We start from the raw sequence: 19,399 nt of genomic DNA, 5'->3' as shown, positions 1-19,399 counted from the left end.
TCTGAATCACTCTGAAAAAACTACTCTAGGGCTTTGTGGTATTTCTCATCTACCTGAAATGCTCTTCCCCCCGTGTAACTTTGTGGTATGTGTGTATTCCTTTTTCATATTTTTACTTAAAAAATAATTTTACCCTGAGGTCTTTTCTGACTACTCTATCTTCAATTACTAACTCACCATGCCTCTAATTTCCTTTTTCTGCCAAAAGTTTTATGCTTAGCATTTCTTGGTATTCTACATACTATGCATTTTTATTTATGTCTGTCTCCCACTCTATAAATAAGAGAGATTTTGTTTTCCTCATTAATGCAGCCCAGTTCCTAAAGAGTGCCTGGTATTTGACAGGTGGTCAAGAAATACTTTTGGAATGAATTCATTATTAAAAAACTAAAAGCAAGATTAGTAACAGTGATTAATAATAATAAACAAATGTTAATATAAAATTGAGAACTTATTATGTGCTAGGCCCTGCACGTATTATCCATATAACATTACATAATTCCATTATTATTTAACTCTGACATATTTTCCTCCTTGCCAAATAAAACAAGGTTTAAAGAGGTTAAATAATTTTCCCAAGAACACACAGCTAATAGACATTATTAAAAATGAGCCCCCAGCTTATTTAGTACTGAAAATAAGTCCTAGGCTGAGCTTATCCAACTGTAAAAAACTAAATACAAAATTAGATTCTTTTTTGGATATGAGGGAAGGACTCCTTCAGTAATTACTTGAAAAAAAATTTTTTTTTATAACAGCTAATATTTTAATTTCCTGTCCTCTTTTCTTGTTAGTAATTTATCTTATACTTTTCCCTAAACTTTTACTCTTCCTTACTTATGCACCCTTCACCACCAAGAAGAGAAAATCTTCTGAGTAATGTTATGACTTCACTAAAGAGATAACAATTCTATCTTAAAAATGTGTCTCAGTTCTCATGTTAAGGCCAAGTACAGAATGAGTAGCCACAGTCCCCACAGTGAGAGGTAAAGCAACCACTAAGGCAGGAGGGGAAAAGCAAAGAATGCTTTATTCATAATTACCTAAGATTTTCCAGCATGAGAAGGGAAAGAGGAAGTCTATTTTCAGTGACAATGATTACTCTAAAAACATTAACATGTAAGGGGAAAATTTTCATTCTGAGAGTTACTACTGTGCTGAGATCTCTTTCCCTTACACAGTGACTTAAAATTCCCAGGGCAGAGAGGTAATCTAGGCAGATACACTTGCCCTATGTCTTGAAAATGGCAACATCCAGGGATCATGGGAGTTTAACTGAGGACACACTGGAAAGGATTTCTCAGCACCAGGTCAGTCTCTAAGAAGTATCAAGTGGCAGAGTGGATACTTATATCCTCAGGCATCTGGAATGAGGGCAGAGATTACAGCTACACAGGCTTTTTAGAAGAGTTGCTATGCTGAATGTATAAACAAGATTCAGTGAAACTAAAGCTAAATTACCTGCTAAAGAGTTATAGATGGAAAAAAAAAAAACCTCATTCTTCCTTTTCTCTAGCTAACCTGCATTTTCTTTTCTACAATGCATCCACAATTTAAACTGGTTTACAGTACAGGCAAAGGTATACATAGTAGAATTCATTCTAGTGTTCATCTTAAATATTTTGGGGAAAAAAAATACATCAGTTCTCTACTTCTATATGTCTATATAAATGATAGTGATCTGATAAAAAAAACAAAAACAAAAAAAACCCTTAAAAAAAACCAAAGAAACCCTTTAGGTTGGGACACTAATTAGCAAAACAAATTGATCTTTATTAAGATCAACTATAAGAACATAATGAAAAAAGTGTCTTTCTGTCGGTACCTCTATTTGTATTTTCAGAAAAATCACGTGAAAAAAATCACATAGGCTCTCCTGAGATCTGTCGTTCTAAACTTTAGTTCTCTGTTAGTTCTATGAAGCCAAACTGTCATGAAACCCAGCTGCCTAGGTTCAAGAGGTACTCACTTTCAGACCAGCAAATAAACACAAAATAGCATTTTTTTTGGTCCTCAACAAGATTGAGACAAAGTGGCCATAGGTGATGTAAGAATGGAGAAGAGAAATGCTGTGACAAGTGGTTAGAGATAGCACCTTCCTCCGTGCTTATTATTATATTTGAATGGCTCTTATCTCTCTTTTATTAAAATAGCAAACATTAAGAATCTGATGAAAATCTACCTTTTCTTCAGAGGAAAAAAAAAATGTATGTATCAATACTTAAAAGTCAGCACACAACTTTAGGGGATTCATAGACCTTAAAATCTAAGCCATGCATCCTAAGCATAGATAATAGAGGTATTTGAGACAGTACAGAGTAACTTAGCGTTGGAGGTTGGAAGAGAGATTGACCATTAAATTGAGAATAAACTTATACTCGCAAACAAGAACCAACTGTCCCCAGTGTCTTACCAGCAGCTCTATCCCTCACTGCGCCTCCTGGGTCATGGCCTGTTGGCTGCTGCTGAGCCCATCTCCTGCTTCCACCCGTGGTAACTCAACAGGAGCAAGGGCAAGTAGACAATCTTGAGAGGGTCTGCTGCTGAATGGTGGCCAGCCTGGAAAAGATACAGTTTGAATATTTTTAAGTTAGCAAAAAGGAACACAGCATGTACATCTGGTATGAAAGCTATTGCATAGCATTTAAAGGTTTTAGATGCCTATAATTGGATATTTCCACTATGCCATTGGCTGTGAAAAATACGGGGTTGGAGGATCTTTCTCAAAGCAATGATAGTCCCAACTGCACCATAATATTTGTCTAATATTTGTAGAGCAGTTTGTAATATCCAAAGCATCTCTGCTCACATCAGTTTGTGATCACATCTTGATTGTGATAATCAATTAGGTTTGAGACCCACTGGCTTGTCTTACTTCATCTGTTGAATACAATAGTTCTCAGCCTTGGTTATAGTTATCACCTTGGGTGTAAAGCTGAGGCCTCACGCTCAGAGGTTCTGATTTGTTGGCCTAAAATGAAGCCTTGCTCCCCAGGTGTTTCTAAGGTGCAGCCAGGATAGAGAATCATTAGCATAACTCCTTCTACTTGATAGCAAATGTCTATTCCAAATATACCACATCAAGACAATGTGCTAAGTGCTGTGGAAAAGGTAAAGCATTATAACATGTGACCCTGTGCTCAGGGGCTTTAATTTAGCTGGACACATACTTTCAAAAGATCACATAATAAGGTAAATACTTCAAAAATATAACCAAAGTAAGCCTTCACTGGTCAAAGATGTAGTGAAAATCCTGAAATAAGAGAAAAAGTTTAATGCCTGAGGAAAGGCTTCTTCTGAGCTTTAAGGGCAGGATGAAATTCAGAGAAAGAGAGAGGCATAGAGAGAGAGCACTGTTTTGAAGAAAAGACACAGCTGCAAGAATATGCAAAGCAAACTGAATGATACAAAACAGCCCATTCTGATGGAAGGGTTACTATAAAGAGCATTAAGAGAATTTGGAGAGGTAGTTTTGACCTGGAATGTAAAGAGTATTGGTAAAATGGCAAAAGAGTAGAGCCATTTTCCAGAATATCTGGAAATAGTATCTGAAATAGTACTGGAAGCTGTTGAAGGCTCATGTCCCAAGAGGTCTTAGTAAATTTACTGGGTTCTTAGTAAATGCCAGACACCATGCTAAAGCACTACATATGTTAGCTCATTTAACACAAACATCTGGAGAGGTAATTATTATTGTCCCTATTTTACAGAGTCAGAAGGGGGGGGTCACTTAATTTTCTCAGTTACATAGCTAGAAATTGTAAGCTGAGACTGGGGCATGCCATTTTTTTTAGCAACATGGCATCATAAAAGTCACGTATTAAGATTTAGGGTTTTTAAAAATTGAGATATAATTCACATACCATAGAATTCATCATTCTGAAGCATATAATTCTGTGGGTTCAGTATATTCAACAAGTTGTGCCATTATTGCCACTATCAAATTCCAGAACAATTTCATCACTCATGAAATAATTCCAGTACCCATTAGGAGTCAGTCCTCATTCATCTCTCCTCTACCTAATTGATCTTCTGTCTCTAGGGATTTGCCTATTCTGGATATTTCAGATATATTAAATCATGAAAAATTTGGCTTTTTGTTTCTGATTTCTTTCACTGAGCATAATGTTTCCAAAGTTCATCTATGTCTTAGTGTGTATCGGTACTTCCTTTTTATGTCTAATATCACACTGTATAGATGTACCACACTCTATTCATGATAAATATTTGGGTTATTTCTACATTTTGGGTATTATAAATAACGCTACTATGAACATTCATTTACAAGTCTTTTTCTATTGTGGTAAAATATATGTAACATAAAATTTACTAATTTAACCATATTTTAAATGTATAACTCTGTGGCATTAAGCACATTCACATTGTTGTGCAAACATCACCACCAACTATCTCTAGAACTTTTTCATTTTCTGAAACAAAACTCCATACCCATTAAACAACTCCCAATTCTCCCCTCTCCCAAGCCCCTGGCAAACACAATTCTACTTTTGTTCTCTATGAATTTGACATTCGAGGTACCTCATACAGAATCATATTTGTTCTTTTGTGACTGGTTTATTTCACCTAGCATAACGTCTTCAAGATTCACCCATGTTGTAACATGTGTCAGAATTTCCTTCCTTTTTAAGGAAGAATAGTATTCCATTATATGTATATACCACATTTTGGTTTTCCATTTATCTGTTGATAGACATGGGTTGCTTCCACCTTAAGGCTACTGTGAATAATGCTGCTTTGAACATGTGTGTTCATTGTTTATACGTTTTTGTATGGACATATATTTTCAATTCTCTTAGGAGGAAAATTCCTGGGAGTAGAATTGCAAGGTCATATGATAATTCTATGTTTAACCTTTTGAAGACTGCCAAACTGTTTTTACAAAGTCTCTGTGCCATTTTACATTCCCATCAGCAACTGTGTAGAGAGTTCCAATTTTTCCACACCCTCAGGAACACTTGTTATTGTCTCTTTTTTTAAAGCCATCCTAGTGGGTGTGACGTAGGAGAAGATTTAGGGGTTCTAAATCATTACATATAAGATATTGGCTTGGGACGTCCCTGGTGGTCCAGCAGTAAAGAATCCACCTTACAGGAGATTGGTTCAAGATGGTGGAGTAGAAGGATGTGCGCTCACTTCCTCTTGAGAGAACACTGGAATCACAACTAACTGCTGAACAATCATCGACAGGAAGACACTGGAACTCACCAAAAAATATACCCTACATCCAAAGACAAAGGAAAAGCCGCAATGAGATGGTAGGGGGGTGCAATCACAATAAAATCAAATCCCATAACCACTGAGTGGGTGAATCACAAACTGGAGAACAATTATACCAAAGAAGTCCACCCACTGCAGTGAAGGTTCTGAGCCCCACGTCAGGCTTCCCAACCTGAGGGTCCAGCAACGGGAGGAGGAATTCCCAGAGAATCAGACTTTGAAACCTAGCGGGATTTGATTGCAGGACTTCGGCAGGACTGGGGGAAACAGATACTCTACTCTTGGAGGGCACAAACAATGTAGTGTGTGCATCAGGACACAGGGGGAAGGAGCAGTGACCCCATGAGACTGAAAAAGGCCTACCTGCCAGTGTTAGAGGGTCTCCTGCACAGGTGGGGGCTGGCTGTGGCTCACCGCAGGGACAAGGACACTGGCAGCAGAAGTTCTGGGAAGTACTCCTTGGCATGAGCCCTCCCAGAGTCACCATTAGCCCCACCAAAGAGCCTGTAGCCTCCAGTGCTGCATTGCCTCAGGCCAAACAACCAACAGGGAGGGAACTCAGCCCCACCCATCAGCAGACAAGCAGATTAAAGTTCTAATGAGCTCTACCCACCACCACTCCTCCCATCAAGAAGCTTGCACAAGTCTCTTAGATAGCCTCATCCACCAGAGGGCAGATAGCAGAAGCAAGAAGAACTACAATCCTGCAGCCTGTGGGATGTAAACCACATTCACGGAAGGATAGACAAAATGAAAAGACAGAGGACTATGTACCAGATGAAGGAACAAGATAAAACCCCAGAAAATCAATTACATCAAGTGGAGACAGGCAACCTTTCAGAAAAAGTATTCAGAATAATGAGAGCGAAGATGATCCAGGCCCTCAGAAGAAGAATGGAGGCAAAGATTGAGAAGATGCAAGAAATGTTAGCTTTAGAAGAATTAAAGAACAAACAAACAGAGATGAACAATTCAATAACTGAAATGAAAAATACACTAGAAGGGATCAATAGCAGAATAACTGAGGCAGAAGAACAGATAAGTGACCTGGAAGACAGAATGGTGGAATTCACTGCTGCGGAACAGAATGAACAAAAAAGAATGAAAAGAAATGAAGACAGCCTAAGAGACCTCTGGGACAACATTAAACACACCAACATTTGCATTATAGGGGTCCCAGAAGGAGAAGAGAGAGAGAAAGGACCCGAGAAAATATTTGAAGAGATTATAGTGAAAAACTTCCCCCAAATGGGAAAGGAAATAGCGACCCAAGTCGAGGAAGCACAGAGAGTCCCAGGAAGGATAAACCAAAGGAGAAACATGCCAAGGCACATAGTAATCAAGCTGACAAAAATTAAAGACAAAGAAAAATTATTAAAAGCAACAAGGGAAAAATGACAACATACAAGGGAATTCCTACAAGGTTAACAGCTGATTTCTCAGCAGCAACTCTACAAGCCACAAGGGAGTGGCATGACATATTTAAAGGGAAGATTCTACAACCAACATTACTCTACTCGGCAAGGATCTCATTCAGATTCAACAAAAAATCAAAAGCTTTACAAACAAAAGCTAAGAGAATTCAGCACCACCAAACCAGCTTTACAACAAATGCTAAAGGAACTTCTCTAAGTGAGAAACACAAGAGAAGAAAAGGACCTACAAAAACAAACCCAAAACAATTAAGAAAATGGTAATAGGAATATACATATAAATGATCACTTTAAATGGGAATGGATTAAACGCTCCAACCAAAAGACACAGACTGGCTGAATTGACACAAAAAGAAGACTCATATATACGCTGTCTACAAAAGACCCACTTCAGACCTAGGGACACAAACAGAGTGAAAGTGAGGGGATGGAAAAAGATATTCCATGTAAATGAAAATCAAAAGAAAGCTGGAGTAGCAATACTCATATCAGATAAAATAGACTTTAAAATAAAGAATGTTACAAGAGACAAGGAAGGACACTACATAATGATCAAGGGATCAATCCAAGAAGAAGATATAACAATTATAAATATATATGCACCCAACATAGGAGCACCTCAATACATAAGACAACTGCTAACAGCTATAAAAGAGGAAATCAACAGTAACACAGTAATAGTGGGGGAATTAACACTTCACTTACACCAACAGACAGATCATCCACACAGGAAATTAATAAGGAAACACAAGCTTTAAATGACACAATAGACCAGATAGATTTAATTGATATTTATAGGACATTCCATCCAAAAACAGCAGATTACACTTTCTTCTCAAGTGCACATGGAACATTCTCCAGGATAGATCACATCTTGGGTCACAAATCAAGCCTCAGTAAATTTAAGAACATTGAAATCATATCAAGCAACTTTTCCGACCACAACGCTATGAGATTAGAAATCAATTACAGGGGAAAAAACATAAAAAACACAAACACATGGAGGCTAAACAATACGATACTAAATAACCAAGAGATCACTGAAGAAATCAAAGAGGAAATCAAAAAATACCTAGAGACAAATGACAATGAAAACACGAAGATCCAAAACCTATAGGATGCAGCAAAAGCAGTTCAAAGAGGGAAGTTTATAGCAGTACAATCCTACCTCAAGAAAGACGAAAAATCTCAAATAAACAATCTAACCTTAAACCTAAAGGAACTAGAGAAAGAAGAATAAAACTCAAAGTTAGTAGAGGGAAAGAAATCATAAGGATCAGAGCCGAAATAAATGAAACAGAAACAAAGAAAACAATAGCAAAGATCAATAAAATTGAAAGCTGGTTCATTGAGAAGATAAACAAAATTGATAAACCTTTAGCCAGACTCATCAAGAAAAAGAGGGAGAGGACTCAAATCAATAAAATTAGAAATGAAAAAGGAGAAGTTACAACAGACACCGCAGAAATACAAAGCATCCTAAGAGACTACTACAAGCAACTCTATGCCAATAAAATGGACAACCTGGAAGAAATGGACAAATTCTTAGAAAGGTATAACCTTCCAAGACTGAATCAGTAAGAAGTAAATTGAAACTGTGATTAAAAATCTTCCAACAAACAAAAGTCCATGGACCAGAGGGCATCACAGGTGAATTCTATCAAACATTTAGAGAAGAGCTAACACCCATCATTCTCAAACTCTTCCAAAAAATTGCAGAGGAAGGAACACTCCCAAACTCATTCCACGAGGCCACCATCACCCTGATACCAAAACCAGACAAATATACTACAAAAAAAGAAAATTACAAACCAGTATCACTGATGAATATAGATGCAAAAATCTTCAACAAAATACTAGCAAACAGAATCCAACAACACATTAAAGGATCATACACCATGATCAAGTGGGATTTATCCCAGGGATGCAAGGATTCTTCAGTAAATGCAAATCAATCAATGTGATACACATATTAACAAAATGAAGAAAAAAACAATGTGATCATCTCAATAGATGCAGCAAAGGCTTTAGACAAAATTCAACACCCATTTATGATAAAAACTCTCCAGAAAGTGGGCATAGAGGGAACCTACCTCAACATAATAAAGGCCTTATATGACAAACCTACAGCAAACATCATTCTCAATGGTGAAAAACTGAAACCATTTCCTCTAAAATCACGAACAAGACAAGGATGTCCATTCTCACCACTATTATTCAACATACTTTTGGAAGTCCTAGGCACAGCAATCAGAGAAGAAAAAGAAATAATAGTAATACAAATTGGAAAAGAAGAGGTAAAACTGTCACTGTTTGCAGATGACATGACACTACATGTAGAAAATCCTAAAGATGCTACAGAAAACTACTAGAGCTCATCAATGAATTTGGTAAAGTAGCAGGATACAAAACTAATGCACAGAAATCTCTTGCATTCCTATACACTAACAACGAAAGATAAGAAAGAGAAATGAAGGAAACAATCCCATTCACCATTGCAACAAAAAGAATAAAATACCTAGGAATAAACCTACCTAAGGTGGTAAAACACCTGTATTCAGAAAACTGTAAGACACTGATGAAAGAAATAAAATGTCATAAACAGATGGAGAGATATACCATGTTCTTGGAGTGGAAGAATCAATATTGTGAAAATGACTATACTACCCAAGGCAATCTACAGATTCAATGCAATCCCTATCAAACTACCAATGGCATTTTTTACAGAACTAGAACAAAAAAATCTTAAAATTTGTATGGAGACACAAAAGACCCCAAATAGCCAAAGCAATGTTGAGGGAAAAAAACAGAGCTGGAGGAACCGGACTCCCTGACTTCAGACTATACTACAAAGCTACAGTAATCAAGACAGTATGGTACTGGTACAAAAACAGAAATATAGATCAATGGAACTGGATAGAAAGCTCAGAGATAAACCCACACACCTATGGTCAACTAATCTATGACAAAGGAGGCAAGGAGATACAATGGAGAAAAGACAGTCTCTTCAATAAGTGGTGCTGGGAAAACTGGACAGCTACATGTAAAAGAATGAAATTAGAACACTCCCTAACACCATACACAAAAATAAACTCAAAATGGATTAAAGACCTAAATGTAAGGCCAAACACTATAAAACCCTTAGAGGAAAACATAGGAAGAACACTCTTTGACATAAATCACAGCAAGATATTTTTTGACCCACCTCCTAGAGTAATGGAATTAAAAACAAAAATAAACAAATGGGACCTAATGAAACTTAAAAGCTTTTGCACAGCAAAGGAAACTATAAACAAGATGAAAAGACAACCCTCAGAATGGGAGAAAATATTTGCAAACGAATCAACAGACAAAGGATTAATCTCCAAAATATATAAACACCTGATGCAGCTCAATATTAAAACAAACAAACAACCCAATCACAAAATGGGCAGAAGACCTAAACAGACATTTCTCCAAAGAAGACATACAGATGTCCAAGAGGCACATGAAAAGCTGTTCAACGTCACTAATTATTAGAGAGATGTAAATCAAAACTACAATGAGGTATCACCTCACACCAGTTAGAATGGGCATCATCAGAAAAGTCTACAAACAACAAATGCTGGAGAGGGTGTGGAGAAAAGGGAACCCTCTTGCACTGTTGGTGGGAATGTAAATTGATACAGCCACTATGGAGAACAGTATGGAGGTTCCTTAAAAAACTAAAAATAGAATTACCATATGACCCAGCAATCCCACTACTGGGCATATACCCTGAGAAAACCATAGTTTAAAAAGACACATGCAGCCCAATGTTCACTGCAGCACTATTTACCATAGCCAGGTCATGGAAGCAACCTAAATGCCCATCGACAGACGAATGGATAAAGAAGATGTGGTACATATATACAACGGACTATTACTCAGCAATAAAAAGGAACGAAATTGGGTCATTTGTAGAAACGTGGATGGACCTAGAGACTGTCATACAGAGTGAAGTAAGAAAGAGAAAAACAAATATTGTATATTAACGCATATGTGTGGAATCTAGAAAAATGGTACAGATGAACCGGTTTGCATGGCATAAATAGAGACACAGATGTAGAGAACAAACATATGGACACCAAGGGGGGAAAGCGGGTGGTGGGGTGCGTGTGTCGTGGTGCGATGAATTGGGAGATTGGGATTGACATATATAGACTAATATGTATAAAATAGATAACTAATAAGAACCTGCTGTATAAAAAAATTAAAAGAGAAGATCTAAAAACTTTAAAAAAAAAATGCAAAGAATCTGCCTTACAATGCAATGGACGTGGGTTCGATCTCTGGTCAGGGATCTAAGATCCCACGCGCCGCGGGGTAACTAAGCCCTTGCCCCACAACCACTGAGCTCGAGCGCCTCAACTAGAGCCCGCATGTCGTGAACTAGAGCCCATGCACCACAACTAGAGAAGAGAAAACCCGCACACCAGAACTAGAGAGAAGCCCACGCGCTGCAACAAAAGATCCTGCATGCCTCAATGAAGATCCCGTGTGCAGCAACCAAGCCCTGACACAGCCAAAAATAAATTAAATAATAATAAATCTTAAAAAAAAAAAAGATATTGGCTTGTTGCCGCAGTTCCGATGTTAAGTGATAAATCTGAACAAGACGGTGGCAGAGGAAATGAAATAAAATGATCAAGCACGGAAATATTACTGATTGAGAAATGGGTGGATATTAGTAACACTCTAGATGTAGGGAGAAAAAGAAAGACTCAATTATAGTAATAAAGCTTTGAGCTTGGTTGCCTGGAAGAATGATGGTATTAATCAGAGAAAATTCTATAAAGGAATTTGAAATGACAAAATAAATTTTTGACATCATGTATTTGAGGAATCCATGCATTCCAAATAAATAATTATCAGACAGGTAAAGTTCAGGAGGTTAGGGTTGGAGACAAAAAAAACCCTCACAAGATATTTCATTAACATCTTTATTGGAGTATAATTGCTTTTACCTTGTGATTTTACAAAAGGTCAAAGAAGCATTGGTAAGACTAGAAGAGGGTCATTGTATATCCTTAGATTCCTAAGGCTGGGTTTAGCAACTTACGCACCAAACACTGAGGAAGGAAGGAAGCACTCGCCTTCCTGTTTTCTGTTTAAAATAGTAATATAAAACCTAAATGGTTAATGTATTCTTTACACTCAGAGTTTTATCAGAACTTGGTTGGTATGGGATTTTTATCTATACTGTGGGGCATTCAGGACAGCAGTGCCCTTGGCTCAGACTGGTGTGAGCGGGCTTAGTGCAACCACCCTCTAAAGAAAGACACAAGATGGGGAGTCCTAGAGAAATGCGTGTCACTGCAAGCAGTTATCTGATTGGCTGGGAACCAAGCTGGCAAATTATCAAGGAGAACATGAAGTTCCAGTTTTCTATGCCCCAAAGAGCCCCCTTATAAAAAGAGGCCATCCCAACAAATAGAATGTACACCTGTAAGAGACCACAAGACTCTTGTTAGAACACAGTTCTTCAATGGCCAGTGATGTTGGCTTTGTTCAGTTTTGGAAAGTCTCCAACATGGTAACATTCAGGAATCACTACAGTGGTGACTCATATGCTTGGGTACCTGTTTTGAAAGAGAACCTTAATAATACTATTTAGGATGCTATGGTAAGTAGTCTCAAAGAAAATGTAAAACAATATCAGTCAGTTGATACACTGAGTTTTCCCTCTGACCTGATATACTGAGATTATAAAGGAAAAAACAAATCATTTAGAAGGCAAAACAGAATAAACATAAAGGGTAACTGCTGCCAAAGACAGAAGTTAAGGTAAGAGCCAGAGAAACAAACAAAAAAAAGCAAAAACAAAAACAAAAAGAGAGAAATTTAAGAATGAAAGCCTATGAGCACATTGAAAAGTTTTCACTCCCACACACATATCTACATTTTTAATTGAACGAAATAAACCTCACGGTTAATATCACCATCTTTCTGAAGATAATGTGGTTCGAAGACAGATTTTTCTTTTGTTTCCCTAAATTGAAGCTTATTCTGGTATTTTATCTTCATCAACTATTCACTGTTTAAAAAGGATAATATCTTTCTGCAATATTTTCCAGAATGTAGATGAAAAACTAACAGTGACAATAAAAATAGCTAAGATTTATTGAATGCATTCTTAGTCATTTAATCTTCAAAATACTTTCAGTCATGTTCCTTAGCACACACTTTGTAGGTGGCAGGTCTTCAGAGCCTGCGCTCTTAACTGCCATGCTTCATGGCCTCCAACAGCTTGTAGGAGATTCAATGAAGAATACATCTCATTTTGGTGATAGGTAAATTATTCTGTATTTCAAATCCTAGTAGCAGACACTTTCCTTCAAAAATGGAACAAAACTTTTCTTTACAAACCAGTCACTCTACCTATAAACATGTATACATCAATGCACACTATGTATCATGTATAGAAATCTTTTTGGGGGGTCTTAAATACATTCTCCTTTCAATAAATGGATATTTCCCTGATGAAGACATTAAATAAATACTTCCATCGTGAACAGGGCACTACGTTTATCCTGCTGGATCTAGGCCGTCCTTTCCACTTTGTGCTAATCATCCACCATCACTGCACATCTCTTCAAAGTTTCCCAGCAATAGGTGTTTCCTTCCTGTTGTCATGCCCCCTCAGCTGCTCCCCTGATTGATGTGATCCTCCTCCAGGTCTAAATGGGGTCAGACTGGAAGTTCACTGAACAGCAGGTTACTGGCCTCAGCAGGATATACCCACAACTCAGTTCTCCTCCCTCTTTCCTCTCCCCACCCCACCACACCCCAACAAGTGTGCACTCATGCTTACTCTCTCTCTGCAAGTAAATGATCCCAACTGTAAGGTGCCCAAAGGGAAATGCTATTTCAGAATGTCAGCTACTTGGCAGCAATGGCTGTTCTATTAATGCTTAAAAAAAAACCCAAAAAACAAAAAACAGGGACTTCCTTGGTGGCACAGTGGTTAAGAATCCACCTGCCAATGCAGGGGACACTGGTTCGAGCCCTGGTCTGGGGAGATCCCACATGCCACAGAGCAACTAAGCCCATGCGCCACAACTACCAAGCCCGTGTGCCACAACTACTGAAGCCTGCGAGCCTAGAGCCTGTGCTCTGCAACAAGAGAAGCCACTGCAATGAGAAGCCCGCGCACTGCAACGAAGTGTAGCCCCCGCTCGCCACAACTAGAGAAAGCCCACGCACAGCAAAGAAGACCCAACACAGCCAAAAATAAAATAAATAAATAAAATTAATTAATTAAAAAGCAAAACAAAAAAAAAAAAACCAAAAACAATACAGAAGTTAAAGTTCTAAGAAGAAAACTAAAGCAAATCCTCATGCATATTTACTCCCTGCTCTTCCTAACATAGAGAAAGTGGTGACTCCAAGGAAAAATTCAGTGAGCATTTACAGAACAAATTCCACTAAGATAAAAATATATACACCAAACAAGATTGTTTCTAATGAAGTCTTTATAGAACTAAAATTGCCAAACAAAGCTGAAATATTAGACAGTTATAAACTGTTTGACATAGTATTTCTATTGCACAAAGAAATTAAGAACCAAACAGAAATGTAGAGGTACAGGTATAAATTCACTTGGCATTGTGTATAGATTATCAACTTATATACCTTCCAGAAACAAACAAGCAAACAAAAGTTATGAGGGAATAGATATTTTGAAAAAACGAGATGGAAATTCCACATTAAAAGAAAATATTGAGTAAAAATCAAGCAGAACAAGCATATATAATTTCTTGCATCTGAAATGCAAACATTTCTATGACACTCTGACACTTGCTAATACTTGACCTCTTTGGTCAGAAACTGGGCTATAATTAACCAATGGAGGTGTGCCCAATGTCTTAACTCTGAAAAGCCAATAGAGGATATAGTTTATCTTTTATCCACTAAAATAGGAAACATAATTCTTTATAATGGAACTGCCATTCCCAATGTTTAAGCATGCTTTGAGCTGAATCTCAGAAGAAACTTCTCACCCATCACTCTCATAAACCCACAAGCAAACTAAGGAAGTCAGAAGGTAGAAGAGATAACCAATGTACAAATCCATCTCAGGTTCTAATTCTGCCACTAATCCTCCATAACTTCATGATCTTGAGCCAACCAATCACTTAAGGAAACTGAGGTTTGAGAAGTCTATAAAATGTTGAATTGCATTATCTCTGTTTCAAACCAGGTTTAAGGCGTTATGATTCTATGACTTAGATCCATCATCTAGTCTGATACAGACAGAAAAAATACATGTATAAAAAAAGAGGTCTTACACAATGAATAAGGTATAAAAACATGAGCAAAATTACATTGGTAGGATTATCCCAATTTAAATACCCTCATATAGTATTAAAACTTTATAATGGGGACTTCCCTGCTGGCACAGTGGTTAAGACTCCAAGTTCCCAACGCAGAGAGCCCGGGTTCGATCCCTGGTCAGGGAACTAGATCCCACATGCATGCCACAACTAAGGAGCCCAAGAGCCGCAACTAAGGAGCCTGCCTGCCGTAACTCAGACCCAGCACAACCAAATAAATAAGATAAATTTAAAAAAAAGCAACTTTATAATGAATAATCCTCAAATTGTAATAGGCAACTGTAAACTCATAATCACAATGCTTACTGATCCCCCCCAAAATTATTTTACAATGTATATTCTATTCCTTTAGATTTGGGAATTTCATATTATAAACTGATGTAACAGATTTTTCAGAGTAATGAGGCTACTACCATGGTTCATTTAGACTGAATTGCTAATTATATCCATTTATAATAGCCATAGATTGAGGATCGATAACTTGGTAGACTGTGAAAGTTTTATTTAAAAAAAAAAAAACAAAACTGCTTCAAATCTATAACATTAACCCAGATATTTAAAAAGTGAGTTCATTTTCTTTACATTTTAGGAAAATTATTAGGTGTATATTAAACCCACCTTCCCATTTCTTTAAGACAGATGGGAAGTAAAAGAACGAATTTTTAATCATTAATTATTATATAAATTATTCATAGCCCAAAGAATATCTTCATGCACGGATGCTATAGTCATATGAGCAAAGGCTTAATGCCATTACGTTAATAACATTAATACAAACACCAAAGGATCAGTGAGAAAATTTCTAATGCTTGATGAGACAGCAAACTGTATAAAATGAAATTTTATACTACATTATAAAACTGCCAACATTTGCTATATCACTATTTTTAAAAAGCAACACTACTTCACTTATAATACTGTCATTTTTCATTCTAAAAATGTTAACAAGGAAATTTCATTAAACCTTATTTCCAATAAAAAGGCAAAGGAAAGTGACTAGAAAACTCCACAAATTTCCCAAAGTTTCTAATTTTATTGTTTTCCTTAAAATAGAAAAGTATATGAAAAAGATTTCAGAATACGTAGGAAAACTCCAGTTCTATTTACCTGGATTGTTAAAAGCAAGTTATGCATTTTACAAAATTGTAAGTGTCATTAACACGACATAAAATACTTCTATCTAAGGTACTCTTAAAAACAGTTTAGTAAACATCGTTAAGACAAATAAATGATGACTCTCTGGCTATACACATGAATGATCATCAAAATATTTAACAGCTGGCATGTCAAAGCATGGGTAATAGTGCTGGAGGAGGGTCTAAGAGGCCACCTGTTTTAGCTGCAGGACTGTGGGGCGGTTCAGGGAGTCATGGCAAGGGAGCCAGGGAGTCTTAGGGCAGCAGAATTCCCCCGCTAACTTGGAAATATTTCAGTAAACTTCAGCAGAGCCACACTCATGTACACCTCCTGTGTATAAGCTCTGGCTATTCGCATGATTCTTAAATAAGGGATTTTTTTTTTTTTAAGGCTTTAAGCAATTGTTAAAAGTCTGCAAATCACAACAGTGTAAATCAACTATACTTCAATAAAATAAATTTAAAAAAAAATCTTTGCAAATCTGCTACTTGCTACTGAAGAAAATGTAACTATTAACTTTGGCAGTAGCTAGAAAGAAACATCATGGGGGAAATTTGATGGAAGAAATGAAAAGTGAAAGATGAAAGGGTCTTTTTTTAATTTTCAAAACTTTATGTGAAAATTACATAAAATATTTTTGTGACATTGAAGTTATTTAAAAATTAAAGTATGAGGTTAAACTTTCAAGCAATGACCAGGATGACAATGTAAATACATTTATACCCTAAATAAATAAAACATTTAGTATAAACAGCTGTATATCCAATCACACTTAAGACTGGAGAGTCATATAAATAAATGAGAAATCCAAATAGATATTTTAATAACAAAATTTTGATATAATATTTTCATAAAATTATCATTTTCAAATTAAACTGGATTTTCAAATATTTCCTGGAGATAGCAAACACCTATTGCTGCTTATAAGTTAATTTCTTAAGAACAAGCATATCATAATGTTGAAGAAATGGCTGCATTATTAAAAAATATTTGATGCCATGTTCCAGAGATGTAAAAGGTGGTCTAGTCTACATAGAACTGCATATTTTAAAAAAAATGTTTTAAATCGTTTTTTTATTTGCTAGATCTTCTAGATGGAATATACAAATCTAAGGAGAGCAGGAATTTGTTGTTGTTGACTGTCCTCTTGTTGAAGGGATTAAAGTTACCTAACAACCCCTGTGTTGCAGAAACCAAAATAAAAAAAGTCAGTTGTCAACTACCAGTTCTTCTAAAACAGAAGAGTGCAAGCAGGTAAGCATTATTTTGCTATAATGTTTGGTCATACATTTTAAATCACATGACAAAGTAAAAATCATCAAAAAACTCCCAGGGAAAAAAACTCCTCTAAAAGCATATTAATTGTGACTAAATTGAGAGTTTATAAAATCACCATTATCACCATTTTAAAATCATCATTGAGCAAAGTGGAGTTTGGAAAAAAAGGAGCCACTGACCCTGCTTTTAGAGAAGAATGTTTGAGAAAAGCCCTTCGTGCCAAGTTGACTCAGCTTCATAGGCCATGGAAATCAACACTGAATGTCTTGATTCTTCATTGACTCTGAGTGGATGAAAAGCTAAATGAAAACTGGAGCATTAACTTCTTATACTTGGAGACGTGAAAGTGTCATTTCTAAGAAAGCTCAATTGTCAGCTGACCAGAAAGGCATAACTACTCTAACCTCCAAGAATGAGTCAGTAAACTAAGAAAAGGGAAACAAACAAATGAGCAGCCATTAGTATATGCATATTATTTCAGCTCAGTAGCCATTACAAGCCAGATACTCTACATGCTAGAAAAACCTCTTTCCTTTTGAGAAAGATGAGTAATACTGAAGAAACTAATAGTGGGATAAACTTAACCAGGCCTCACTAGGAATGCAGCTGCTTTACACAACCTCACTGTAGACAGACTTATAGTGGGAGGCCAATCTTCTCTCCAACGACTGTCACTAAAATGACTTAACACTCCAGGTTTATGCCAGGTCAGTGTACACAGGTCATCTCCAGAGCCATGAATGAAGTCATGCTTTATCAGAAAGCAGGTCAGAGGTGACATAAATCATCTAACTGTAACAGCTGACTAAGAATAACTTTCTATTATAAGCACTCATTTCCTAAATGAGAGGATAGATATCCTTCATTTTCTGAGGAGTGATGAGGGGGGAAATCCTCACATAAAACCAAACAAGACTTTTTCATCTTCAGTACTCACAGAAAAGGCATGGAGTCTGTAGGTACCTGAATTTGGCTTGTAGCCTTTGATCTATCATGGGCACTGAATGAAGGCAAATGAATCTCGCCCACTGATCGCCTTCTGAACAACTCCTATCCCCTCCCTCACCTTTTTTATGAAGGACTGGTGCTACCTGTTCATTGCAAATAAGGTTGTGATTCAATTAAGAAGGAGATTAGGTTATTTTCTCAACCTCAGGTTGGAAAACCCAGTGTCAGTAGAGGACTTGAATAGAAACACTGTAGGTACCCTTAAGAAAAACAAAAAATATTTTTACTGCCTAGTTTATTTTCTTTTTATAAATTTAAGGGTTTTTTTTTTTAGGTTGCTTTTCATTTTTTAAATTAAACTTTTTTTTTTTTAGAGCAGATTTTGGCTCACTCTAAAATTTAGCAGAAAGAACAGTGAGTTGTCATATACTTCTGTCCACACACATGTATAACTTCTCCCACTATGAACACCTCTTTCTCGGGTGGTGCATTTGTTACAGCTGATGAACCTATACTGACTGACACATCGTTATCACCAAGTCCATAGCTGACATTAGGGTTCACTCTTGATGTTGTACATTCTGTGAGTTTTGGCAGATGTACTACAATGACATGTATCCACCATTGTAGTATATTAGAGAATAGTTTCACTACCCTAAAAACCCTCTGTATTCTGCCTATTCATCCTTCCTAACCCCTAATCCCTGGAAAAACTAATCTTTTTACTGTCTGCATAGTTTCACCTTTTCCAGAATGTCATACAATTGGAATCAAAGAGTACGGACCCTTACAGGATAGATTATTTCTCTTAGCAATACGCATTTAAGGTTCCTTCATGTCTTTTCATGGCTTGATACCTTATTTCTTTTTAGTGTTAGATAATATTCCATTGCATGCCACAGTTTATTTACCCATTTACCTACTGAAGGGCATCTTGGTTGCTACCAATTTTTGGCAATTATGAAGAAAGCTACTATAAACATCGTGTGCAGGTTTTTGTGTGGACATAAG

At 36.7% G+C, this 19,399-nt stretch overlaps 1 protein-coding gene across 3 annotated transcripts in view; it reads right to left on the bottom strand.

Moving 5' to 3' along the window:
- The window catches only part of TET2 (tet methylcytosine dioxygenase 2), a 134,812-nt gene that overhangs the window by 85,223 nt on the left and 30,190 nt on the right, over positions 1–19,399 (bottom strand). For all 3 annotated transcript variants that reach the window (XM_068543256.1, XM_068543257.1, XM_068543258.1), the window contains exon 2: positions 2,414–2,559. The gene's annotated coding sequence lies outside the window, so the exon portion shown is untranslated. The remainder of the gene's footprint in view (positions 1–2,413; positions 2,560–19,399) is intronic.

Source organism: Eschrichtius robustus, chromosome 4, assembly GCF_028021215.1.
Source record: "Eschrichtius robustus isolate mEscRob2 chromosome 4, mEscRob2.pri, whole genome shotgun sequence".
In the NCBI taxonomy this organism is placed as follows: domain Eukaryota; kingdom Metazoa; phylum Chordata; class Mammalia; order Artiodactyla; family Eschrichtiidae; genus Eschrichtius; species Eschrichtius robustus.
This window is presented reverse-complemented; position numbering and strand designations above follow the sequence as displayed.